A 27,435-nucleotide genomic window follows, 5' to 3' on the forward strand; every position below is an offset into this window, starting at 1 on the left:
TCCTCATTGTATGACCTCCAGTTAATTATGAAGATACATAAAGTGGATAAGATAACACACATCTCAAAGGGCTAGTGTGAGGATCAGATTAGGTAACGTAGTACTGAACCTGTGGACGTACACAATAAATGTTAGATGTTGCTAGCCACACTCTCCCCTTCTAAAATATTTAAGCTACAGTCTACTACTTTGTACCATTACTGAAAGGTCGCTTCCCCCTAGAAAAGGAATGTCTGTTGACATCCAGGGGAAGATTAGAGATTTGCATTTTTATTATTTCACTCACTGAGAAGAGAGACTATCAGATTCTTCAGGGGACTTTTTGGGACAAAGAACGAGGTTCTTTACAGAGGAGCCCCAACCTACTATGAAGGCACTGAATTGCCAACTAACCCTCAGATTCTTGATAAGAAAGAATGATCCAGTGTTTGATTCTCTTGGATTCAAGGGACTCAGACTTATTTGGTAGTAGTGGGTTATTGTAAGAATAGATAGGAGAGTAAAAAATGGCAAGGAACCATCTTAGCAGCCACACAGCCATGCCTCCTGGAAAACTGGAGGGACATTCATGGCTATACAGAATCTCAGGTCCCAGTGGCCCCTCTGGCCCTGGTCATCCCATTGCCCTCTGAGACCAACCTCTGATTGCTCCTGACACTAGCATCTCCATGGAATGGCTTGCCAGCTTCCCTGTCAGCTTCCACATTTGCCATTCTTTCTTCCCCATCTCCTTGAGGTTCATACACAGGAGAGAATCGGTCTGGGATGTTTAGTTATCCTGTGATGTACAGGGCTCCTATTATGAGGTTGAGTTCTCACTCAGAGGAAGCACTAGAATCCCAAAAAAACAAAGAGTGGGACCCAAGACTTTCATGAAATGATGACTTACTACTTTTTCCTTGGCTTTACTTTATAAATTAGTAAGACAGTCTTAAATTTAATGGTCACCTCCCTCAGGATATTAGCTTAGGCACTTGAATCTGAGACTTCCATCTCTTAGGTACAGATGAAAGATTTGCAATAAAAGAGATAAATTTCCTGTTCTTATTACTCTCCACATTAGCTCATATGCTAAGTTTAAAATCCACATTTCCAGTTTGATAGCTTTTTGCTTGCAGGATAAACTTCAGGTTAGTGTCAGTTTATTTGTTCAAGTAGAAATGCAAGCCTGGGTGGCTCAGTCAGTTAAGTGTCCAACTCTTCGTTTTGGCTCAGGTTCGTGAGTTCAAGCCCTGCATGCTGTCAGCGTGGAGCCTGCTGGAGACTCTCTCTCTCTCTCTCTCTCTGCCCCTCCCTCACACTCCCCTACCCTACCAAGCTCCCTCTCTCTCTCTCCCTTTCTGTCAAAATAAATAAATAAACAACAACCAAAATGAGTTGAAAGACATGAGTATCTCCTGCCAGGAAAAGATGGAGAACTCACTCAGCAAGAGGTTTCCTGAGGAGCCTCTCCTCTGGGCATCCCTGCTAGAGGGGAAGGATAGACTCTAAATGACCAGCATTTATTATGTCACCTTTATTTAGTTAATGTTCGATGTCATCTCAGTTTTACAGAGAATTCAGATAGGCTGATATAACATGCAAATGAATTTCTTTCTTGTTAGCTCTATAGGTGGCAAAATTTCTAGATGGTACAATGACAAGTATCTTGAATTAAAAAAAAATCAGCAAAAAAGCATTCAGCTCTGTGGTGGTAATAACTACAAATTTATGGGATGAGATAACAAAAATCCTTAGATTTAAGGATAACTGCTCCAAACTACCAGTTAAATATCTACTTATGCAATCACATATGTAAATCTGGGTCTACTTTTCCTTTCAGTGCCCCTGGTTCACACGTAAATGGTATTTTTAGTTTCTGTTTTTCCTTTTTACCAAGCTTGATCAGTGAACGAGAAAGTCTTATCAATCATCTACTTGTTGGAAAGCATGGAGCTTTGAACCACATAGCTCATTTCAAGATTAGAAATGCCCCCACTCAGGAGTCCATGTCAAGACTTTCAGGAGGCAGTTGTCACTGCATTTGAGGTCTGACACATCTCTGGGTAAAAGCAGCTAAGAAATGTTCCTTGAGATGGTGTGGATGGGGAAAGTGATAAAAGTGGTATTTCTGTTTTTTAACAAGTAAATTCCAATTCATATTTGTTAGAAAGCAATATAGCTGATTCTCACTTAAATATTCATCCCAAAATATTTACAAAACAATTATTTTAAAATCAAAGCCCTTTTTTTTTCATTGACACATTCTAAAGATGCATCCTGATGGGATATTTTTTGTGACAGAAAAATATTTTGCTACCACTAATAATAATCACTAACATTTATTGAAGGCTTACTACCTGCCAGAAATCGTTCTAAGATCATCACACAATTCTCTCACTCGCAAATTATAAGAGATATTGTCCCACTTTCCCAGATAAAGAATCTTTTTTAGGAAAAAAAAAGAGTTTATGTTACCAGCCCACAGTCTTATGGTTGAGGTGGAGAAAGGATGAACTCAAGCGCTGGCCCTGAGCCACCTGCCCAACCACAGCACTGTGCTGCTACTAACACATGCCCAGGCTCACAGGGAAGAGGGGGGAGTTCCACAGGCTTCTGACATTGATATAAAAATCCACTGTAAGTTGCATCATGGAGTTTAAGGTCTTCATCCTTACCCTTGATTTAATCCTAGGAATTTACCTAGGATGGCCCTACCATTTTACTTGGCTTTAGACTCACTCATGGTGAATGGTTGGAAAATGTTAATTGCATGATCTAGATGATCTCATTACAAAGGAATGAGTTAATGTTCTCCATCTCTAGGGGTATGTACCAAATAGGTAGTTGAATATTAGTTTAATTGAAAGCAGATAGTATGGTTTCACAAGTGCTGCTGAGAAACAATTGCAGAAATCAGACAAATGAAGATTTTAAGAATATGTTTTATTGATGATAAAGCTGGATTGAAGAGTAGAGCTTCCCTGGGGTCACAGACTCTCCAGTGCTTTTTCTCAAGTCTGAAACTTGGTACATCTCAGCCGGGAGAGGGCTGGCTCTGCAGTACATACATGCAGCAAAACGGGTGCATCTATCATGTCCCTGCACTGGAACAAAGTGAGATCTAGGTCTTTAGAGCTGACCCTGGCAGTGGGTGAATTCTGACCCCTTCCTGATGACCACCCATGAGGCAGGAAGTAAGCAGAACACACCCATCCTCTGAACAGAGGAGATCAAAAAGAAAAAGGAAGAAAGGGCTGAGTTTCTTGCTCAGTCCTTCTGACCTCCCAGGCAGATAAGACTACTTAGCCCTCAGGGGAGGGTAAACAGGGTGAGAGAGGGGCTGCAGCCATTTCCCAACACTTTTCAAAAGTGGTCCAAGGCCAGACCCATAGGAGGGAAAGGAAGATTCCCTCAAATGCCAGAAATTGTGTTGAATACTCTGACCATGCTGGATGCTGCTTTGACAGTGAGTTCCTACTCTGATAAAACAGGGACACTAATCTATTGCACATAGAGTGAAGGTTCCTGAAGGGTTTATTGTTCTTTGAGATTGATTTAAGGTTTGACCATAACCTCATGAAATAGGAGATATGAATCCAGCTGGCAGCAGGTAGGTGCCTGAGAATGCACCCACCATGGCATCCTAAAATCATTTCTGTCAGGCAGCAGACTATTTTCAATAAGAATGTGTGAGACTGAGGGAGCCTTCTACTGTATTACCTCCAGTACTTTAGGAATTGAGTAAGTGGAGGAACCTAACCAAGTACAACTAGTTGCACATCAGTTTGACTTGATTTTTCATGTGACAAAGATGTACATATAAATATTTACAACCATTCCTCTCCTCACATTGTAAGGACAATTGTTGTCTTAGTAGCTCAGTTCATGTGCCTTTGGTGTACTGGTCAGGTAAATGGGTAGAAAGGATCTTTGGGAGAACGTGAAAGGAAGTAACTTGATCTGCATAGGAAAAGGTATAGAACTACCTCAGGGAGCAAAGAAAATATCCAGGACCCAAGAAGGATAGCAAGAGAGAGGGAAGGAGGGAGCCGATGGGAGAGGCAGCCTGGGCTGGAGATTTTGCAAGAGAGGAAGAGTGAAATTTGAGTAGCTTCTATGAGCTGTGGTATTTGGGGGAGAACAGAATGGAGGAGAGGATTTGCAGCAAGTTTTCAATAGGCACTTCTGAGTAACTCTCTCTTAACCTACATCACGGAAAGCCATCATAAAGATCTTTGTCACTCTGCAAGATTTGGGAATAGGATTTATTTTTCTCCTGGATAAGTTATTATAAGGGAAGAGGATTTAAGGAATGGCAAAGAAGCCCAGATTTATTTGGATCTTCCTATTTGGATATTTCTAGACTGAGTCATCCTGTGGGTGCTAGTGCTGAGATTGTCCACAAAGCATAAAGTGGTAATTGTGAAAGAATGTGCTGAGGAGGGGTCCGACTGCACAGCAGGATGTGACAATGGCTAAAACACAGAGTGGTGACAGGGATATTTTAGCAAATGGCCCTTGGCAGAAGCCAGAGATCTGGTGTACAACAACCTTTCTAGTCACTCTTCACCAACATACTCCCTGTCACCTATCAGTAGGCTTCCCTGGCCAAGACTTGTGAATGGTCTTTAGCACATCGTCTTTAGACTTTCTGTTTTGAAGGATGTTTGCTGGAGAATGGCCTACAGGTGAGGTGGGGTTCCAGCTGCTGGGTACAGGGTCATAGAAAGTCACTGCCCTGGGATTCAGAAGTGCTGGGCTTTGGAGTCAGCGCTGATCCTGGATGACTGTTCACCTGCTTGGCCTCAGTTTCCCTACCTATGAGACAACAGTCTTAGGTAGATGATATCCCTTAGGTAGCTGATCCCTTTCAGCTCAAACATTTCATGATAACTTTCCAGGTCCTCATTCCTTACTGCAGCTATCGGTGCCAATTTCCCACCCAGATGTTCATTCTGCTCACATCGTACCTCTCCTAATCAGACCTAGCTGGGAGTGAGCAAGGACAGCAGGACCATGGCTAGAGCACAAAAGCTGCATGCTCCTGTATTGTAAGTTCTCAGCTGGCTGGAGGAGGCAGACGGTGTCTACTCAGTGACCCAGGCACTCTGGGAATCACAACCCCTGCTTGCACACACACACAGATTGAGACAGTAGAGCCTATCTCTGGAGCTCAGACAGCTTGCATAGCAGGAGAGGCAGCTTTGTTTTTTTTACAGATGCTGCTCAGAGCCACTGAGACAGCAACTGGATAAATATAGGAGGATGACGCATCAACTCTGAGGGGAAGTGCATGCATGAACATGCACGCACAAGCAAGCCTGCAAGCTGTGGACTGCCACGTGGCCCTCAGCCTCCAGGAATTGACACTCAGGCCCCCGGAGCCAGAAACTGAATGGAGTGTGGCGTCACCAAAGAGGCCTGGCAGGAGGATGAGATGAGGCCGCGAGTGCAGTCGTGCTCTCGGCTCCTTGGAGCACTCTCAGCAGTTGCCCCTTGGTCGGCCCTGGCTATATATAGCCCTGCTGACTGCGGTGCACATGCCATCTTTCTGAATGAAATACCAGAAGTCCTTCCAGGCTCTGGGAAAGCATCAGCTAAGTGGCATTTGCAAGTTTTCGAAAATGAGTGGGGGAAACAGACCAGGTGTTTTGCTCATCGTGAAAGGCAAACACCGATTTGGAAGGTTTTGAGGTGGGGAACATGGGCCAGACTCAGTACAGCCAATTTTTAATTACCAGCACAATTAGCAGCCTGGCTTAACAATAAGCCTATTTTGTTGAGCTCTGTTTAAGAATCAGCGAATCGCAGCGGTAGTACCAAGCAGATGAACAATGCAGTGATCACATTCCACTCTTGAAAATCAGTGTTCTGCCTATACAGTCCTGAGCTGTCACCAGCAAGTATCTGACTGCCTCTTCCTGGCCCTGACTAAATCGGCATAAGGGCAGGGATCATGTCTCTATGAGGCCATCTGCCCTGTGGTTGATCAATCCATATTAAGTGAACAATATTAAATCAATGTGGTATACATCAACGTTAACTTCTTGGGATAAAACAAGACAGGGTCTCCATGTCTTCTTACTATCACCCATAGTCTTGACCATCATTTGAAATTTCAAACTACTTAATGTAAAGGCATATGACCCCTAAAGGTTACTGAATTGCATCGCCTTGGGGACAGGACTTCTGTGGGAAACCCAGTGTGTCTAAGAGTGTCCATTGGGCCTTGGAACGAATTGGTGTGAGCTCCCTTGGTAAAACTTGTATATGGTTTAATCTGTTACTCAAATCAGACCTAAGAGACTCAGACAAGTCAAGAATGCTCCTCTGAGGTGTGTGAAGTCTCTGAGGAACAATAGAGGCCCATAAATAGCAACAGAGTACTTTTGTAAGGAACGAGAGACTGGAGGGTTCTAGGCAGTAAGACTTTGCCTCTGGAAGTGAGTAAGAGTAGCAGAAACCACACACTTTGATCATCAGTTCTGCTCACTGTTCACTGACCCTGCATTGGGCCAAACAGGTGTTGGCTGATTCTTCTCCAGAGCCAACCGTAGGGCAGTCATGGTGGACAGAATCTCAGACTTCTCGAGAGAGACCTCAGCCCCTCCCCAACTAAGCTATGATTCTGATTTCAGCTATTCTACTATAGGACAGGCAGTAGACTTGGTAGTGTTAATTGCAGAGTCACTAAGAAGATCGTGTCCTTAAATATTGCCTCACTTGATGCTTAATTCTGCCAGTTTAAATCCATTTGCAAGCGACAGGCGTTGCTTTCCTTGGAGAAAGCAAATACTGTACTGATCATCAAGAGAATACCTATCATTCCCTATCCTTCCACTACTGATATCTACAAATATACACACTGTATTTCTTAGATTTTCTTACCAACTGGCTTCCAGTTAGGTTAGGCCAGAGGGAGGCCTTGGCAGGAAGGCAGAGGGCAGAGGAAGGGGAGAAGTTCTGCTATTTCCACCCTGCTCTCAGCCTCGGGTGGTGTCTCTCATGGTGTCCGTGTTTCTTCCGTGGTCCCAGCTCCTACAAGGCAGCTTGAACATGGCTCCATATCCTCCAGGTAGTCCAGGCTCTCCTCCCTTGGCACCTCCAGCTCTAGCTGTTACTAATCACTGCCTCACCATCTCCTGTTGGCTTTTCACATCTTCCAACCTATTTGTAGCTAGTTCCCCTATTAATTCCCTTTAGTGAACTACCTGACATAGGCTCTGTTTTCTTGTCTCAACCCTGAGTTATTCAGAGGGTCAGTATATAAATATTATAAGTAAGCTTAATGGTTATTTTTGTCTACAAGACCTACAGTAGCAGGGAAATCCTGGGGAGCTCAAAAAAGAAGGGCTCAAAGGGGAGTAAAGGTGAAGAAATCTCCATAGGTCTTGTCTACCCTGCCAAAGACCCTTCTGACTCTAGTGCTGTGTGGGAAAGCCACAACCTAGCAACCCCCTTCCACCACCTTCACTTAGTACTGTCAAGTGCTCTCAGGTTTGACACCATGTATGGAATCTCTGCCCCAGCTGAAATGTGTTCACTGGCACCCATGATTCGTGAGCTCCCAAGTGCACACATTTGTACATTCATCCCTTCCTTGCCTCTCTGTCTATATGGCTCTTCCTCCTTTGCAACCCTGCTTAAAGCCTGAGGTTTGATCACCCTGTTCTGTTATGTGTCCTTCAACAAGTTATAGATGCACTCTGAACTTGAATGCTCTTGTACTCTTTTGTTTCTTTTTGTCAGAAATCTTGTAGTTTTAATTGTACATGCTTTCCTATTTGACCAGTAGAATTTAAAAAACTTTTTTAAATGTTTATTTATTTTTGAAAGAGAGAGAGAGAGAGAGAGAGTGAGTGAGTGTGTGTGTGTGCGCGCGCGCGCGCGCGCGCACAAGCGGGGGAGGGGCAGAGGGAGAGAGAGAGAGGGGGAAAGAGAGAGAGAGAGAGGTAGACAAGACAGGCCCGTGCTACCAGCACAGAGCGCAATGCAGGGCTCGATCTCACAAATCTTAAGATCATGACCTGAGCTGAGATCAATAGTCGAACACTTAACTGACTGAGCCACTCAGGCACGCCTTGACCAGTAGAATTTTAAGGTCCAGATAGCTACCATGTGGACCTTGTCTACTGTTTCATCTGCTGCCTGTTCCTACCCCTCCCTCAGCCCCACCAGTCCCTGGCAATTATAGCATTTAGAATTGCTCTAGTGTGTTCAACAAATATTGATATGCCGCCTAAACAAATTCCCTCAGCTAGGAAGATAGGCTTATATCTATTTGTCAGGACAGCATGCTTTTTTGTGGGAACAGCACTGGTCTGAAAAACTTCAGATCTGTTCTGTCTTTGACAGACCATCCCCAGTAGAATCCAGTCTTCAGGCATGAGGTTTGCTCAGTCATTATTTGTATTTCTCCCTGGGCCTTGCGTGTTTAAACTACATTTGCAATGCAGTTGTTTTCCCCCCACCCTGAACCTCCTGAAGGGGATTCTTGCTGATGGCATCTGTGGCAGAGACGAGCTCATGCCTGAAGGATAAATTATTTATGGTGAATGGTGCCCTAATGGATTGTGTGATCAATAATGCTTATAATAGTACAGCAGCAGACAAATCACAGAAGGGCTCAAACACGCATCTACATCATTCTGAGAAGACGGGGTCTACCAGATAGCAAGAAGAGAAAAGGGTGCTCATGACATCCACTTCAAAACAGTTCTAGATGAGGAGAAAAGGGTAGCATTCTTTTTTTTTTTTTTAATTTAAAGGGACAGATCAGCTTTTCATCATGGGGATCACTGTACCAAAATGCCCCCACCAGTATCCACTTAACAGAGACAAGCCTTATTGCTCTAATCTAGGGAAGAGTCTCCCATATTTCTCAAAAGCTAAATTTCTCCCAGTGTTGTGGTTTATGGCCTGCCTGCAAGTAACCAACACATTAGTATCTGTTGCTTAGTGTTAATTGCTTCACTATAGGGCTTTTTTAGCCCTAGTTCCTAAGCAACATCCAATATCTCAACAGGCCTCTTTGTGCAGACATGATCCCAAGTTTAAACTTTCCCAGGACTGTTCTTTTTTTGCCTGTTGGAAAGCTCCCCTGGCATCTCCGACTGCAATTTCAAACTCAACATGTCCAGAAAGTGGTATTATCTCTTTATCTCTCCCCTACCTCCTACCTCCTGCCTCAGCCTGTAGCACGTATCTGCCACCACCACCCCAAAAATCCCTGCCTTTCCTCTTTATCTACTGATGTCCTATCTATGGCACCAGCATCTTGTGGCTCACCATGCCAGGGCACCATACTCTTCCCTTGCAAGGCCCGGCTCAACTGTCACTCCATCCTTGAAGCCTCCTCTCAAATCTGAACCCTCCTGGCACTCCCACATCACTCATCACATTCTAGCTGGTATTATGGGTATTTGTTTGTACATGCATCATCTCTCAACCTACAGTGTGAGTCCCTTTAGGGTACAAGCAATGTCTTAATCATCTTTTAAATGTCCTAAGAAGACTAGCACCACGGTAGACTTACAATTCCAGTTTGTTTAATAAATGATTGAAGAACAGATCTTACAAGCAGGTGGTGGTTCTGACACAGGCAATGTTTGCTTTCTGTATTGCCTCTACCCCTAAAGTGTACAACAGTGGGAAGGAATTAAGTCACATCAGGGGAATTCTAGGCAAAAGATCTCCAGACCCTATTTCACTAGGCAGCAATCCCTTCCCCTTTCCTGAATTCTAGTAGGTATTTCATAAAGACAGTCAGAGTTCCCAGTATTGTTCCCACAGCTCCAGCTGAACCGAGGAATTCAGGAGATAATCCCGTAGAAAAGAGAGAGGAACCTGGGCTCTTCTGGGCTGGCATGGGTGTGAAGAAACCACACTAGGCATTTCTAAGGTGCTAGAAGTCTCCAAAGGAAAGAAACAGATCCTTTAAACTAGAAGCACTGGAAAGGGTCAGGGGTCACTACAGTCCGTGGCTTCATGTGCTGCAATAATGAAGGAAGGTTGATGGCAAGAGCACAGGGCCTGAGGTTTCACCTCCACACACTCACATAGGCTATCTCATCTTTTTGAATGGATAGGATTGTCTTGGTAGGCACTGCATAGAGGATGTAGAAAGACAAAATTTTTTTTACGTAAAATTCATACAAGTTCCTATCCAGTAGGAGGACTTTTAATAAATGGTAATTTCTTTCTTCACCTGCTTCAATTGGTACAGTCCCTGGTACAAATCCTAGGTGTCACTCTCGAGATAAAATCACTATATAATCTCAAAGGAAGGCTTTCCTTCAGGCTCTAGAAAGGGGCAGTAATGGGTTTGCGGGCGTTTTCCCAGTCTGCGTTTCAGTACACACATCACATGGAGTCCCAACATGTGTGGAAAAAATCTCTCCTTGTTACTAGGCACCGTAAGGCTCAATTGTTGCAGTGAGAACTTTAATTTTGTATTTTCTCACTTGGGTGCAATTAAGTTTTCAAACATAAAATTGAGCTAATGTCATCTTTGAGCATTTCATTTAGTCTTTTTTTTTTTCTTATAAAGGAAACCACCCTTGAATATATTTGGCTGTGATTGCACAGTCAAATAAGGACATATTTAAATATTCAACTGGGTAACTGCATCTACAATCTACTTTCATTATTGGCTTCCAACACTACGTGGATAGGAACACCTACCTTCATAATGTCTCTTGATGTTCATTTCGGTTTCTTGTGAATGACATAAGCATTACTTAGCTGATTTATTTCCCCTTCTAATCTTAGCAAATCACCTGATTTTCATTGAGGATGATATCCATTCTGGAGATACTGTTCAGGATGACTTCAGGACTAGAAATAGTATCTGGCTTATTTTTAGTGCATTTTTACCTAAGGATTTTACATATGAATGGGAAAATGAAAACATTTGGAAAGTCAACTAACTGTACACAGTCTTATTTTGGTTCAGTGCCCATGCCAAAAATCAATTTTATAATTCCTGATTTTTCCTTCAATTCCTCTAATTATTTAAAGAAAAGAATTTCAAAGCACTGTATTTCCTCAATACCTTTCAGCAACAATATTCTTCTTTCCTGTATAATTTATTTCCTGGTCCATGGTAGTGTTCAACAATAAATCATTGATGAGGGCATGAAAAAAAATGAAGAAAAAAAAAAGGAAAGAAAGAAATGACAAAGTCTTCCTTGACCTCCTATGGTCAGGATGTGCAATGACCTTGTCTCAGGGTTTTATAATCTGAAAAAACCCAGCCAATCCAAACCATTGCTTGAGAAATCAAAAGCATATTTTGTGTACTTCTTTTTGCAATTATGCTGCTTTTTGGAAACATAAATCCTCTGGAAAAAAAGTGATCATGCAATTCCATGGCAGGTTGACCATGTATGAGAAAATATGTACTTATATTATCAACTGTAACTGTTTGTAACTTAACAACTGAGGCCGGGGCTCTCATCTGATTTTCAAAGCTAGGCAGGATAGGGCAAAAATCTTACCAGAAGAAAATTCTTAGGCCTCTGACCTCACTCCAGCAGGAAACAGTGTTGGGGACAGAGTTCTAGGAGGCACTCTATGAATCTCTCTGGAGCCAACATCCAGCACAACTGCCATCTCTGAGGAAAGCTATGGTTATAAGCTTGACCTGCTCTAGTAAATAAAAAGGTTATGAGATCGTAAGTAGCAGTGAAGAGTTGGTTGGATTGAATATTTTTGAAGCCTATCACTATAGAAGTGTCAGAGAGAAGATACTTTAAAATCTCACATACTCCACCCCTGCTGACTCTGCAGAGATGAATGGAAGATGGATTACTTTTTGGCTGAAAGGCCCTAGAAGGAAATTTTAATACCTTACTCTTTTAGAACTTACTAGAAGTAAAAAGGAAAGAACAACAGAGTTCTGTACACTGTGCATTCCTCATCAGATGCATTAATCCTCCTCACCTGCGACTTCACCTGTGCTCCCATCTGGAAAGCCTCTGTTAGTTTTCCATCATTCTCCATCTCCAGTTCCACTGTTGGGTGACGGCTGCCCTTCTCCCTGGACCAAAACCTAAGAACCCTTACTTTTTTTTGTAAGCTTGGCTCATCACACAAATGTCCTTTCCTCAGGCCCCAGTTTTTTCAGGTGTGTGTAATGTAAGAAGATGGCTGCCCAAACCAACCAGCTCCTCAAGCTTGATCCATTGATAAAAATGTCACTGCCGTTAGAGAGGTGCCAGCTCTCTGTCTTCAGGTGGTGGCTTATTCCAGAAGAAGGCTGCCTTGCACCTAGATATGGTGTGTTTGAGGACAGAAGTGACGAGTATCTCATTTGAAAACACCAAGTTAATCCATTTCCTTAAAACCACTTAGACACTAAAGGGCAAAAGCAGAATTCCTACTCGCACTGTTGGCATTTTTTGCCTCAGAAGGATTCCCTTTCGGCCAACAAAGTGAGTGCTTTACAGGGCCTGGGCTTGGCTTGAACAGCACAAGAGAGACCAAAATATCTTCCATCAGAACCTTCCCGGCACAGATAGTCCTCCACCCACAGGCTCCGTAGGCCTTAGTTCCTTCCCCACCCCAAATGCCCAGCATGACTACCAGGCCTTCTCTCCAGTGCCATTCTGAGCCTCTGCCAACATCGAATGATGAGGCTGACATTGATTAGTGCTGCTTATTCACGTGCTGTGCTTTCCGAGGCGGGGCCGGGTGCTGCCGAGCACCTGGAAGAGAAGCCCGGTTCTGACTGCTATTGCCTCTGCTTTCTAAAGAAATCTGTACAGTGCCAGCGAGTGTGCAGATGCAGGCTTTAGCTTGCCTCCCCACTCTCCCAAGGAGGGATGAGGAAGCCGGAGCAGGAAGAAGGGAGGGAGGGAGGTCAGGTAGAACTATCAGGCCTCTCTGACCCTCCAGCTCTCTCTCTCTATGAAACAATTCTGGTTCTTTGCTAATGAAGCTTTAGTCACTGGGAGCATTATGCAGTCAGAGAGTTTTGCTCACAAATATGGCAGAGAAGCTATGCTCACCAAACCTGTTGCCTTTTTCTCCTAGACCTACAGCTAGATGACATTTCCCTGCCCTCTTCGATTAAATGGTGCCTAATTCATGTGATGAGTTCTGGCCAGTGAAAAATGAGAGGAAGTAATGTGTAGTACCTCCAAGGCAGGCCCATAAGACCTCCTGCATAATCCTGCATGCCCTCTCATCCCCATTAGTAGGCTCAGGGTCACCCAGGGAGAGCTTGGGAACCATGCATTAAAGATAGAAAATAGGTCCCCACATGACTGGGGGGAACAATAGACTGTGGAGTGAAAAATCACCTTCAATGTGTTAAGGCCTGAAGACCTTGAGGTTGTTGTTACAGCAGCTGGCCTTCCTTACCCTGACTGATATGACCATCTCCTTCCTCACCAATCTTAAAATTCTGTGGCTGCTGCTCTTAATTTTTTATATCAGAAATAAAGTCTCCAAACTAATATATCTTTAAAAAGGCAAACAGGGGCACCTGGGTGGCCCAGTTGGTTGAGCATCCAACTCTTGATTTTAGCTCAGGTCTTGATCTCACGGGCATGATTTCAAGCCCTGCATTGGGCTCCGTGCTGGGTGTGAAGCCTACTTAAAAAAAAAAAAAAATACAACATTTTCATTAAAAAAAAAACAAAAAAGGCAAAAGACATTGTAATTTTAAGAGCGGTATTCAAATCCTTTGGTCTTAGAATTCGTTTGTATCCAGTACCGCTCACAGTAAGTAAATTTCATGAGAAAGCTTTGGTATTTCTAGTTTAATCACAGATGGAAGCTACAGTAATATTTGTTGATATGGAGTCTAACCTGTATCCTATTTAGCTTCTAGCTCCAAGAAATTCCCACTGACAGCTGAAGAGTTTTAATTCCTTGAAAGGGAAAAATGAGAAAAGAAAAAAAAAAAAGGAAAAGTGTGGGGGCAATTATGAACTGGCTTCTTTTATCCTCATAAATTCATGTGACTTCTGAGTTGGTATTTAGCATTACATTTATCTGTATAAATTCCTTGCAGACAAGGCCTATGTATATACCTCACAATGGCTAGCACAGTATTTTATAGTTTAATGAATATTTTAGAATAAAATTAGTCTGTCCACCTTTTTCTTGCATTCCTTGGACTTTCCCTGTCTTCAGTCATTTTGCATTTTTAGCCTCAAGAAAAGGATAACATAATGGAAATTAGAGAAAAGAGGAATACATGATTAGCTATGGGGAGGAAGGGAGTTAGAAGAAAGCCCAAAGGACTTAGAGGCTGGTGGGTCCCTGAGATACATTTCTGTGTCCCTTTTCCAGAATTCAGCATGGGGTGGGACTGGGGAGGAAGGGCAGAAGCCCTCTTTTCCCACCTTGGTCTGTTCAGCCTAGAGAAAGAAGGGACCTGCATTCCAGGTTCCCAGCTAGAGCTCAGGAAGCAACATGATCCCATAAATTAATGTTGTTCTCATGCCCCAGCATGGTGTGGGGCACTGGTAGGATTATGTTAGTGGTAAAAAAAAAAAAAATGGGGAAAGATTCTGGACAGCCTTTTGGAGATTTCTGAGGCTGAGAATTTTGTGGCAAAAGCAGTGAACACCTTATACCCAAGAGGTCCTGGAGGTAGCTGAGAGAGAGCTGGATATGGAGGAGTCTCAGGGTCAGGAATAAGGGATGAGTCAGCAGCCACCTGGTGAACCAATAACGGAAGACCAGATGGCAAGGTGGACACCTCGGGGGAGGCCAGCATGGATGGTGAATGATCCCGAGGACCAGATGTCCCCTACAGTACATGGCACTATGTAAGCCTCCAAAATGTAGATGCAATCCAGGGAAGGGTGGGAAGGGAGAAGCCAAATTAATTGAAATTAAATTTCTGCCACCCCAGAGGAATGGAGGCTTCAAACGAAAAAAAAAAAAAAAAAATACAAAGAATTAGGTTTCTGACACACCTGATTCTGTGGAAGGAAACTGATACCTGTTAAACATGTGATCCAAGAAACAGACCTTAGAGAGGCAAAAGGATGTAACTAGTATTGTGATTTCAGAAAAAAAGAAAGTCTTATTCTCTCCCCTCTGTGCTGGTGTGTGAATTTCCACCACCCCAGTATTTCTCCCCCTTCAATTTAACATTTTCCTCTTAAAATACACATGCTGTTGAGAGATATTAACCTTTTTCCTTGGTCACGTATTCCTTAATGTGAATCAGTTTATCCTGTATTTTTCTGAAGGCAGAGTACCAGTGAGGAATGTTTCCCAGATAAGAGGAGGAGAGAGAAACACGGTGAGGGATGCCCAGAGAGAAAGGAGGGCTGTGGGAGGGCAGGAGAGAATGAATGAACCAAGGGGCAAAATAATGTGCAAAAACGAAAGAGGGCTTTGCCTACCTCATCATGTTGGGTAGGAACAGCCATAAAGGTAGAGCTAACTCTGTGTTATTACAAACGGCCCTGCTTCTCCTCACGCTAGCTGCCCTTCCCGGGAAGGTGCGGCACTTTCTGTGATTCATCTCTTAGTGCTGTGTGGGCCAGGGCAGCAGACACAATCCGTGCTCATGTAGAGTCACCAGACCTCATTCCCTCTACATATCTCACAGAACCTTACAAATGAATGAATTCATTAAGCCCGACCGTACATCTGCAAGACAAGGCCTATTAAATCAATTAAGCATTGATAAATACTATTTCAGTATAGACATGGTGTTCCTAACAGGTAGAAAATATGATTCAGAAAAGTCCCAGGGCTTGTGAAATAATGGCTTTCTCTTGAGGAGTTAAATCAGCCTTTTGTGTGATGAGGCTGCAGCAGGGACGGAGCATATAAAGCAGGTGTTCGCTGTGACAGGAATCTGAAAAGTTAAGCCAGGGGAGAAACAGGTAAATACAAGTGAATGTAAGACCTAAATCCCACAGCAAGGCCAGTGACAGGGAGAGTCACTCAGCACCACAGAAAGATACTATTAAGAAGGGAGAAAACAATGCCCAGTCCTTTGTGTACAAGGATAGTGAATTATTAGTTGTTTTTTTCCCCTCATCATGACCTTGTGATATTGAGTAGCCTCCCTTCAGACAATCAGTGTCGACATCAGCTACATGCTCAGATCAATAGACATTTCATAAGATGTCGGGAAACTGTGTTCTCAGAGGCAAAGCAGGCATCCTGCGTACCCTGTCAGCCCGCCATGTCACCTGCTTTGCTGAGAGATTAGGATGTGGAAAAGGGTCAGCGTCCTTCAGCGGCATCAGTGAGAGAGGCTTTTCCACTGCATTTCAAGGATGAGCCCGTCTGCGGGTTATTTTCCACTAACCCAGGCACGTGGTCATTCATTAAATCTGGAAATAAATCATGCCCAGGGCCCTGGGGGAACTGTATTTGTTTTGCATGGTTCTAATACAGCACATCCAGCTAGAAAAGACAGCCGCTCCACACTTACCAGTTCTGAGAAAATAAATTGTTGCTTATTTTCAGCCTCTCTGCCCTAAGAGATTGCCCATTGCTGGTTTGGGATTTCCAAACAGCATTTCTTAAAAAGAACGTGCTCATTAAGCCCATTTTGGATTTGATCCTGGTGAATATCCATGCCGGTGGGGGCTGTGAAGAACCCCCTGAGATGAGTGTGCCACAGTCAGATACTGATTCACACCTAGGCAGGTGGAACTCCCTTGCCAGAGTTCACACAATGTGCCCAGAGCAGGCAGTCTGAATTTTCATTGTATTAGACTCACCCAAGAACCTGTTAAAATACATATTCCTATTCCTGGGCTCGGATCCCAAAGATGCTGATTAAACAGGTCTGTGGCAGAGACCCAGGAATCTGCATCTTTGCAAACTCCTTAGGTGATTTTCCTGCACGTGCTCTTGTGACCACACTTTGTGCCAAGCCCAGCCAGCAAGCAGTGCAACATGGAGGCCAGAGCAGTGCTTTTTCTCATCCTGGGTATAACTTTCTCTCCCTGCTGTTCTTGCTGACTCTCAGCCTTTGCCCTTAGGATCCTTCCTGCCTGGATTTATTCTGTCACTCTGTTGCCAGATCCCACTTGGCCAGCCCGACTCTGACCACTGACTCCTTCTGGAGAGCATGCGTCTGTGTGGCTTCAACCCCAGTGTGAGAGTGTGTGGCAGATGTCATGTTCACATGGGGTGGTGGTGTGCAGTGATAGTTAGGGCTTCAGCGATTTTTTTTTTCCACGGTCCAGGGCTCCAAGGTTACTTTTTTCTAGTACTTTATTCCTTACCTGCCAGCCAAAGGTACCAGACATAGGCTCCTACAAACTCCCACCCAGGAGAAACCTAAAGGGGAGGGATCCCCATCATTATATTATAAGCATTTGCTTCAAGAAGGAAGGAAATAGAATACTAAAATCTCCCAATTATCTGCATTAATGAAGAAAGCCATGGCACAGATAATCCAATTATTTTTTACTCTGATATTAATTGCATGGTTTCTTGACAGCGATATGCTTCCTAACTGTGCCTTGTTTTTACTGGTATATGGCTGATATTTCCTAAGCCATATGCTGGCTGATTGCATGGGGAGATGGGAGTGTGTGGGATGGCCGGGGGAAGTTAGTGTGAAATTTGATTTCAAATTTATTATCATAACCACATTGATGCGCAGTGTACAAGCTCTCAAGTCACAGGGCCCAGACATTTGGACACAGAAAACCTTGGACAACAAATAATTGTAAAAGCGAGAACGTAGGTCAGTAGCTGCCTCTAGCTGTGTCCAGATCAACAGAAAAAGAAGCAAATGTGATACCAGGGTTGATATGGATGGCATCGCCATTTCCGTACATTGTCAACATCTCCGGTCATGGGGTTTGGGGTACGATGGCTTCATATGGTGCCTTCCAACCTTGAAATTCCCTGAAACTAGAACTTCAAACCAATGGTCAGATGTGGGTCTAGAGATGAGGGTGACCCTTAATATAATCTCTATTAGCCCAGGAAACAGAACACAGCCACTAAAATTCCCTGCTGTCAGAATTTGGACTCATTTCCTCCAAGTTTTTAAACAGGAGAATCCAGCCAGTTGGTCAGCCAATTAATATGTACCCAGATGAACTCCCCAGGGCCCAGGTCCTTTCCTAGAAATGGGCTGGATAATTGGGTAATTAGATGGAGAACTGCATTCACGTGAGCAGGGAACTTTTCTGCTTATGTATACACCGAAGCAATAATACCTTAGGAATCACTTAGGTTTCATGTTGGCTTCAGGTGTTTCCATGGCAGGTAAAGTAAGAACTGCTTGGCAGGTTACTTCCTCCTCCTCAGTACCTTTCCTTGATGTTGACACTGCCTTATTCTCCTGTTTATAGATGGAGAGAATCGCTGAAAGTTGGAGTGAGATGGGCATTCCAAGTGGGTTGACCTTGCCTGATACATCTGCAGTATATGTCTGAGACTGCCACCCTCAGCATTGCTTGGTGCTTTGGAAGCCATGGAAGCCACACCTGCCAGTGTGGGTTTTAGACTCTGGTTACAAGCACCTTTTTTTTTTTTTTTTTTTTTTTTTTAAGTATTTGTGATCCTAAAGGGTCTTCTTTGACTTCTTCCCAACTTGATGAAAAGGTTAGAAAATTATGACTGAATAGGGGAAAGCTAAGTTAGAAGCTAGTTCCCAGGAACCCTCACCCTAACTTTTCTGCTGCATGGATAGTTTCTCCTTCCTTTCTGAAGAGAGTGCCCAGAGGCTGTCTGTGCTTTGCTCTCCTCTTGGGAGTTGTCCCCATCAATCCCATAGGAGGGGTTGTTCATCCATCATGGCAGCCATGGAGGCACATGACTCAGTTCTCCTTTGAAGAGAACTTGCTGGGCTGTGGGGGTGGAGGGACTAGCTGACTGACAGCTTCTAGCTCCTGCACCTTTGGATCCACTGGATTTCTGGATTGCTCCCAATCAATGACAGAGAATTGTCGGGTTACTAACCCATTCCTCCTAAATGTGGAATTATCTAAGGGGAAGCTCTGACTCAGGGCCTTCCCATTGACTTGGCCAAGACTTACTTAGAACCCCACTGGGGTCAATAACTCTTCCAACTCAACTCTTCCTTCCGTGTCTTCTTTCATGGATGTCAGGCCTGCATCGAGTTTGGACTCTTCTGCATATTCTTGTTTCCCTTTTATTTTTTATGAGTGTTTACTCCAATAAATATCTTGTATATCTAATGCTGTGTGGGTGTCTGCTGCTTGAAAGACAGAGGAGACACCAGGAGTGTTCTGAGTAAGCTGGTATTAAGGTGGGTTTTGGAACTGGGCTGCCCACAACCTGGCTGACCAGAAAGACCTCATCCTGAGTGGTGTGTAGGGGACAGATACTCCCTGGCACAAGGTGGCAACTTAACTGTTGAAGATTTCATGTGTGGTTGCCCCTGGGAAAACATTCTGGTGAGGGAGAATGCCTTTGCCTGTGTGATGATTAAGACATCTGAAAGATATGTGGGGGAACATGGCTTACAAGGACAGTAGAATTTACTGGTTGCTACTAAGTTGTACTGGTGGGCTGCAGGGGAATACGAAGAAACCAAGTACAGTTAACATACAGACAAAAGCTAAGTGTGGGAGCCAGGGGGCCTTTCTGATAGTTTATAAAGAGGCTTTTATCTCATGCAGTGGAAGAGCAGACACAGTTGAGGAGCAAATTCAGAATCTGATAGGATTGCAAAGCCAAAGTGATGTTTACATACTCAGCCAAGACAGATCTTATGGGATCAAGGCCCTGGTTGGGAAAACATAAGACCTTAAACACTGAGTCAAAGACATCTGGGTGGATGTTCTCAAGAATTTGATTCCTCAGGTCCCTCCTAACCCTCAGAGCTCTTGTAGATGCCCCCCAACCCCAGAGTAAAAGACAGCATTTTTGTAATTCAGAAAGATACCATAGGGTTCTTTCCTCAGCAAGGTACCAAGTACCCCTGTCCCCCAACCCAGGAGCTATCGCATCTCTTATTCTGGCTGCCAGGCCAGTAATGAAGATTAAATTTCAGCATAATTCAGCTGAGGACATATAGGGTTTGATAAGGAAAAATAGAGATTATATCTCAAAGGAGCTGAGAGAATCAGCTGGCATGAACCACCAGGAGCCAGAGAGGTACCCCTGGAATTAGATTTTGAATATGCTTGATCAAAATGGTTGAACATAAGACTGGAGGTAAAATGACAGCTAGCCAATGAGGGTACTGATTAATACCTACAGTCGGAAGAAGGCATGAATGGAGGAGCAGTAGCAGAGAGCACTCCAATAAAAAGTCATCATCACCATTTGCTTTATTTCCTGGACCTAAGAAGATTGTCAGATCTGATCCCATTCACTAAAGAGGTGGCCAGATCCCTAGGCAAAATGAGACTGCAATGCCATGGCAAGTATATACCATGATGATTCCCCTACTCCTCTCCAAAAGGGGCCTATGCACACTGGGGAAATGAGTATACCCAAATATTTTGATGCTATCAGACACGGGTCTGAGTTGACATTGATGCCTAGAGAAGAGACCTGAAGTGTTATCGCAGCCTTCTGTTAGAGTTGGAGATCACAGAGCCAGGAAATAAAGTAAGTCCTGGCTAAAGCTTGGCTTCCAGTGTGTCCTCTAGGTAGTCGTTGGATCCACCTAGTAGTCACGTCTCCAGTCCTTGAGTATATAATCAGAACTGATACACGTGGCATTTGGTGTAACCCAAATATCAGATCCTTGGCATATGGGTATGAGCTATTGAAGGCCAAGTGGAAGCCTCTGAAATTGCCCTCACTCTCCACCCTATCTCCAACTAAGATAGTAAATCAAAAGCAATACCATATTGTAACAGTGGATATTTGTGCCCATTAAAGACTTCAAAGATACAGGGTGGTGGTCCCCAATATATCTGTGTTTAATTTGCTAGTCTGGCCCCATTCTCAAGTTGGGTCCTTGAGAATGATTATTTTCTACTGCAGACTTTGCCAAGTAGTAGTCCTGATAAAAGCTATTGTGCCACATGTGATTTCATTGCTAGAACAGATTAATATACTTCAGGTATACGGTACATAGCCACTGATTGGTTACTAAAAAACGATTCTGTTCTCGGGATTTTTTTAACTCAGTCACTCTCTGCCACAACATAGCCTCTGGGGATCTGGACCATCTGGACATTCTGCAGAATGTTACATTGATCCATTATGTTGATGACATCATGTTGATTGGGCAAGATGAGCAAGAGGTTGCTATACGCTGGAGGCCTTGGGAAGATACGTACATTGCAGAGGGTGTGATATATGAAGAATCAGGGAGCTGCTACTCAGTGAAGTATGTAGGGGTCCAGGATATCCCTGCTAAAGAGGTCTCTTTGGCCCCTTCTGAAGATAGCACTTTCCATACTTGGGAATACTGTTCCAGCCCATATACCAGATGACACAGATGACTGCCAGTTTCCAATGGGGCTTTGAGTAGGAATGGGTTCTTCAGCAGCTCTAGCCTGCCTGACCATTTGCACCATACGATTCAACAGACTCTATGGTGTTGAAAGAGTCAGCGATAGGAAAATATATAGCATGGAATTAATGGCAAATCCCAGTGAGAAACAATAATGCAGGTCTCTGGGATTCTAGAGAAAGGCCATGCTATGTACAGCAAAATTAAGTCTTTTGAGAAAGCTCCTGGCATATTTTTGGGCATGTTTCTGATGGAAAGCTAAACCATGAGGCATTGCGTGACTATGTAGCTAGACTATCTATTGTGATCTAGGTTCTGTTGGAACTGCCAAGTCATGAAATCAGATAGGCTCAGAAGTAATTTGTTGTAAGATGGAAATGAGTGGAACCAGAAGCATAAGGAGGTTGCATGAGCAGGGAGCCCAGGCCCCTTTGTCACCTATTGTGGTTGCATCAGTGCTGCACATGTTGCCAAAGGAGTGCCTCATATGACCAGTTGAAGGAAGAGAGACAAAGTCCAAACTTGACTAATGAGTGGTATGTCAGCTTGCCAAAAACAAGTTATCCTGCCGTAGTCGTATTGAGGCTAGCAGAAGATGTGGTCAAAGAACGTTCCTTTTTTTTTTTTTTTTCTTTTTTGAGAGAGAGAGAGAGAGAGAGAGTGAGCATAAGCAGGGGAAGGGTAGAGAGAGAGAACCTTAAGCAGACTCCATGCTCAGTTCAGAGCCCAACATGGGGCTTGATCCCACAACCCTGGGATCATGACCTGAGTCGGACGCTTAACCTATTGAGCCACCCAGGTGCCCAGGATTCAAAGAACTTTCTTACTGAGCACAATAGCAGTAGCCAGGGTATCAGTGTTCTGTTTTGTTTTTGTTAATTTTGTTTGTCTTGTTTTGTTTACAGCAGTTACCTGAGTTCCAATTCCTATAAGGTAGTGTAAAGAATGCTAAGTGACACTTGCACATATAGTAGGTTCCATTATAGGAGAGAAACTTTGAACTTATGAAACCCAAATCTTCTATAATGGATAATAAGTATGCCTGCTCTTTGCTCTGGAGGTAGACACTATCTCTGTTTTCTAAGGCCAATCACTATACAAACATCCTGGAGAAGATGATCTAGAAAAGAGGTAGTCAGTGCCTCTCCTTGCAAACATACAGAAATAAGAGATTCGTGAGAATTGTCTCTTGCATGGCTCAATATGGGACACAAGCTGAAAATGAATGACAGCTGTATTACAGCCATATTCACAGGGTAACCTTGAAAGACAAGAGCAAAGTAAAAGCTTCCCAATGGGCAGAGCAGTGAGCATTGTACCTGATCATCCATTTTGTGAGAGAGAGAATGAGGTGAGAATGTATGGTTGACCCTTGAACAATGCAGGGGTTAGGGGCACCAAACCCCAGTGCAATTGAAAATCTGCATATAACTTTTGACTCCCCCCAAACTTAACTTCTAATAGCCTGTTATTGATCAGAAACTTTATCAATTAACAAACAGTTGATTAATACATATTTTATATGTTCTATGTATTTTATACTGTATCCTTACAATAAACTAAAGAAAAGAAGGTGTTATTAAGTAGATCATAAGGAAGAGAAAATACATTTATAGTCCTATACTGTATTAAAAAATATCTGCATGTAAGTAGACCTGAATAGTCCAAACTCATGTTGTTCAAGGATTAACTGTACAGAGATTCCTGGGCTAGCCAGGGCCTGGGAGTGAAATAACTGGAAGATTGGTGAGGAGTCCTGGGGTAGAGGCATGTGTATGGACATAGGGGGTTGAGCATGAAGTGTCAAGATTGTTGTATCACACTTTAATACACACTAAAAAAGCATCCTCACAGAAAAGGTACAGAGTAACTGCATAGACAAAATGACTTGGCCAGTTGGTATTAGTTAGGCATTCTTTGTCATGAGCAGTCTCAGAACTGGCATAATGGACACATTAAAGGAATGGCCACAAGGACAGAGGTGGAGACCATGGATGGACCCAGCAGGACTGGCTTCCACTTAATGGGGCTGCCTTTGGAATGCCCAGCCTGTCAGCAGCAAAGATCAATATTGAGTCCCTGATGTGGCACTCCTCACGGAGACCACTGGGCCATGTGGTGACAAGTCACCTACATTGGGCCTCCCGATCTTTGAAGGATTAGCATCTCTTCTTCACTGGGATAGAGACCTTTCTCAAAATGAGTTTGGCTTTCCTGCCCACAGAGCCTCAACCAGCACACTATCCAGGGGTTTGTAGTATGTTTGATCCATAGTCTCAGAATCCCTAACAACATAGCATCCAACAGAGGACCATTTCACTTTGAAGAAAATAAGGGAGTGGACCCATGGGATCACTCATTGTATCACACACCACATCATACAGAGTCTGCCAGTCCCAATGACTTACTGCCTCAATTTTGCTTCCTGTTCCCACCACTCTGAGCTCTGTGGGCTTAGTGTCCTGGTCCCCACAGGGCCACAGTCTTGCAAGGGGACACAGCAAGGCACATTCTATATGTGCTTGTTATGTGTGTCTATGGGACGTGTGAAAGATAATGCGTGTGTGTGATAGTGGGTGTATGTGTTATGTGTGTGTTGTGTATGATCATGTGTGTGGTACATGGCATGTATCTGTAGGTGTTGTGTGTGTATGTGGAGGGGGGCGTTTCTATGTGTGTATTGTGCATGCTATGTATAGGTGCATACGTATATAGGTACATAAATGTGTTGTGTGTGTGTGCATAAGTGCTACCATATGGGTGGTATGGATGATGTGTGTGTTCATGTTTGTTATATGGATGTGTGTGATATATGTGGGGTGTGGGAGGATTTCTATACCTGCGTGGTGTACATTTAAGGCATATGTATGTATTATGTGTGTATATTGTGTAGGAATGTGTTTTTCTGTGTGGTGTGGGTACATTGGTATGTTATGTGTAGGGTGTTTGTGTGGTGTGTGTATGTGTGTACCAGTGTGTACTGTGAGTGTGGTGTGCATGTGTGATACGTGGTACATGATTGTGTTTATGTGCTGTACATGTTTATATCTATATAGTATGTATGTAATTATGGAGAATAGCACATATGTGTACCTGTGGGGGTATATGTGATATAAGCAGGGGGTGTGGGTGATTTGTGTACATGTGTGGTGTGGAAGTCTATAGTGTGTGTCCAGCTGTGTGTTGTGTGTGGTGTAGTGCATGATTATAGTATGGGATTGGTGTGTATATACGTGAGTGATATGGATGGATATGTGTACACGTGCCATGTGTGTGGCATGCTTGTGTGGTGTGTGTACGTGTGTGTATGTAGGTGTGATGTGTGGGGCATGTGGTATATGGAAATGTGTGTTATAAATGGTGTGTGTATGTGTGTGCAGTCTGTATGTGATAGGTGTGTGTGTGATGTGTGTATGCGTGTGTAGTATGTGCAGAGGGTATGTGTGCTGGGTGCGTGTGCACGGTGTGCCTGTGTATACATGTATTTAGTGCATGTGGTACGTGCATACATGTGTGATGCATGGTACGTATACGTATGTGGTCTGTACGTGGCCTGCATGTGTGTGTGGTGTGTGTAGAGTGCACGTGTGGTGTGGGGGGGGTGGTCTTCCTAACTGAGCAGTAAGCCCTTTGTGGGAATAGCCAGTGCCTCTTCTTCTCACTTCCAGAATGCCTCTTCACTCAGCCAGATCTTGAGAGCATCATTGTCCGACGAGAGGCCGTTTCCCAAGTAACTTGAAGGCTGCATGACTCCCGTAGTTGTCCTTAACAGCCCGGCTCCAGTACACCGCCTCCCGCATACATCACACCGCCCGGTGTTGGGCTGGAACTAACCAACCGTGATATTGGCAGTCACGCTCGCGTGCTCAAACCACCCATGTGCATGTGCTGGGAGGGGGCCGGCGCACAACTGCACGCAGCACCCAATATGGGCTCCAAACGGCACTGCATTCTTAACGAGCAGGCTGGCTCATTAGAGGGAAATGTGGTCTATAATTCCATGTTACATCGCCTTTTGGCTCTGTTTTGTCTTTGCAGGCACCAGATCTCATCTATCGGAAGCTGCATATGGCTCATTAAAAGGACAGAGTTAGGGAGGGGCAACAGCAGGGCTCTCAGGCCAGATGCCATCATCTCCTCCCTCCCCCTTTTTTTCTTTTTCAGCCCTTCCAATGTTTTCCTTTCTTAGTTTAGCCTTCTCTCACCCACTCAGTAAAACCTATAGACCAGTAATAACTACCACTTATCAAGCACGCACTCTGTGCCAGGTAGAATTGTACATGATCTCCGATCCTCAAGACAACCTAGAAAAGCATTCTAATCCCATGGTACAGGTAAGGGAACTGACTCTGGGAGGTTAAGGGGCCTCCCTGAGTGCAGGAGCAGGAGTGGGAAGCCAGGTCTGTCTGGCTCTTACCACTGTGTCACTTAAACTCGGGGCTGTTCACATGGTACTTAGCACTTTGCATGGTCTTAGTCCAGCTAAGGGAAGAAGGTTCTTCCCTACCCAACCTTTATTACAAGGGAAATGCTGCGTTCCCATTTAAAGTTCTGAAATTTGGAAAAGCCCTATTTCCATATCATTTTTCTTGTTATCCCCATAAGCCAAACAACCAAAATTTAAATCTAGGGACACCCACAATATGCCCCAGCTTCTTACAACCCTGACCAAGAATGCAGTGACCAAGAGCTTTTTTTCTGCTGGCTCCAGCATTAGGCTGTCTCACCCTCTACTGTCCGCTATAACAGTAAACCATGCCCTGCATCCAGTAAGTACATTGTTTCCATTTATTTCAGTTCAGTCACCTGGGATTTTCAAAGAGCTGTCTGTGACAGAGGTGTGCTCTGCCACAATTTTCCTCCTATCATCTAAATTGGCTCTCCTCTCCTTTGGCTCCTTAAGAAAAACCTGTTCCTGATTGCAAGGATGTGTCTGTTGCAGGCAGGCAGGAGATGAAATATAGCACAGTGGCTATGAACACAACTTTAGAGTAAGACCTTCAAGACAAGATGCCAATCCTGCTTGCCCCATGTACAAACTTTGAGATGTGACGATTGGCTTTGATTCTGTAAGCCTCAGTTTCCTCAGCTGAGGTTCGAGGAAAATAATGTGTGCAGAGCTTTCAACACGGTGTCTATCTAGCACACAGTGAGGGTTCAAGACGTTAACTGTTATCATTAGTCTTCAGTTGGAATGAATAGAAGGCTATGTTAAATTTGCATGATTGTACTTTTACAGTAAGCCGTTAATGATGCATCCATTTAGTTTTCTGCTCTGGAAGAGCATAGATTTGATTAATTACAACAAGAATTTAAAGTATTTCCATTATTCAGAAATAACCTACAGAGTCTAAGCTTGTCCCTTCCTTCCTCCCTTCTTTCCCAATCTTTTTTTTTTTTAAGAGAGAGAGAGAGAAAGAGAGAGAGAGGTAAATAACAATTATGTAGTCAGATTCACTAGCTCTTCCTCTCCTTGGTAACAGCCCAAGGCTTAACCTTGATTAAGCAACATCACATCTGATATAAGTTCTCTCCACCCTCAACCCAGCCTCTGCTCCCCTTGGGGGAGCAGCCCTACGCTAGACTCCCCAGCCCTGCTTACAGCATCAGAACATTACCAAGGCTAAGCATCCTTAAAATATTCTTTTGAAATTAAATAGTTGTCTACCTACTTGAAGTTGGGCCATTTTATCTATTCTCCAGGACAGTCTTGCCCCTCAGAAAATGCATGAGCATATTAAATCATTCTGGGGGTACCTGGATAGCTCAGTCAGGTAAGCGTCTGACTTCAGCTCAGGTCACGATCTCATGGTTCGTGAGTTTGAGCCCTACCTCAGGCTCTGTGCCGATAGCTCAGAGCCTGGAGCCTGCTTCGGATTCTGTCTCCCTCTGTCTCTGCCCCTTCCCCACTCACTCTCTCTCTCTCTCTCTTTCTCTCTCAAAATAAATAAACATTGAAAATTTTTTTGAAAAAAATAAAAAATTATTCTGAAATGCATTTTAGAAGGGTCCTGATCCAGACCATGCCTATGTATTTCCCAGGTGAATGGCCCTGAGATGTTTTGCTT

The 27,435-nt window shown here is 43.8% G+C and overlaps 2 long non-coding RNA genes across 2 annotated transcripts in view; both read left to right on the forward strand.

Annotated features, from left to right (window-relative positions):
- Nucleotides 1–27,435, forward strand: part of LOC121029467 (uncharacterized) — a 132,949-nt gene that overhangs the window by 59,388 nt on the left and 46,126 nt on the right. The gene's annotated exons all lie outside the window — the stretch shown is intronic.
- LOC121029471 (uncharacterized) lies at nt 25,048–26,140 on the forward strand. The gene is made up of 2 exons (XR_005789741.1): nt 25,048–25,097; nt 25,406–26,140. It is a non-coding gene; the product is annotated as an uncharacterized LOC121029471 (long non-coding RNA).

The sequence above is a fragment of the Herpailurus yagouaroundi genome, unplaced genomic scaffold, assembly GCF_014898765.1.
Source record: "Herpailurus yagouaroundi ecotype Mexico unplaced genomic scaffold, PumYag 28, whole genome shotgun sequence".
Lineage (NCBI taxonomy): Eukaryota > Metazoa > Chordata > Mammalia > Carnivora > Felidae > Herpailurus > Herpailurus yagouaroundi.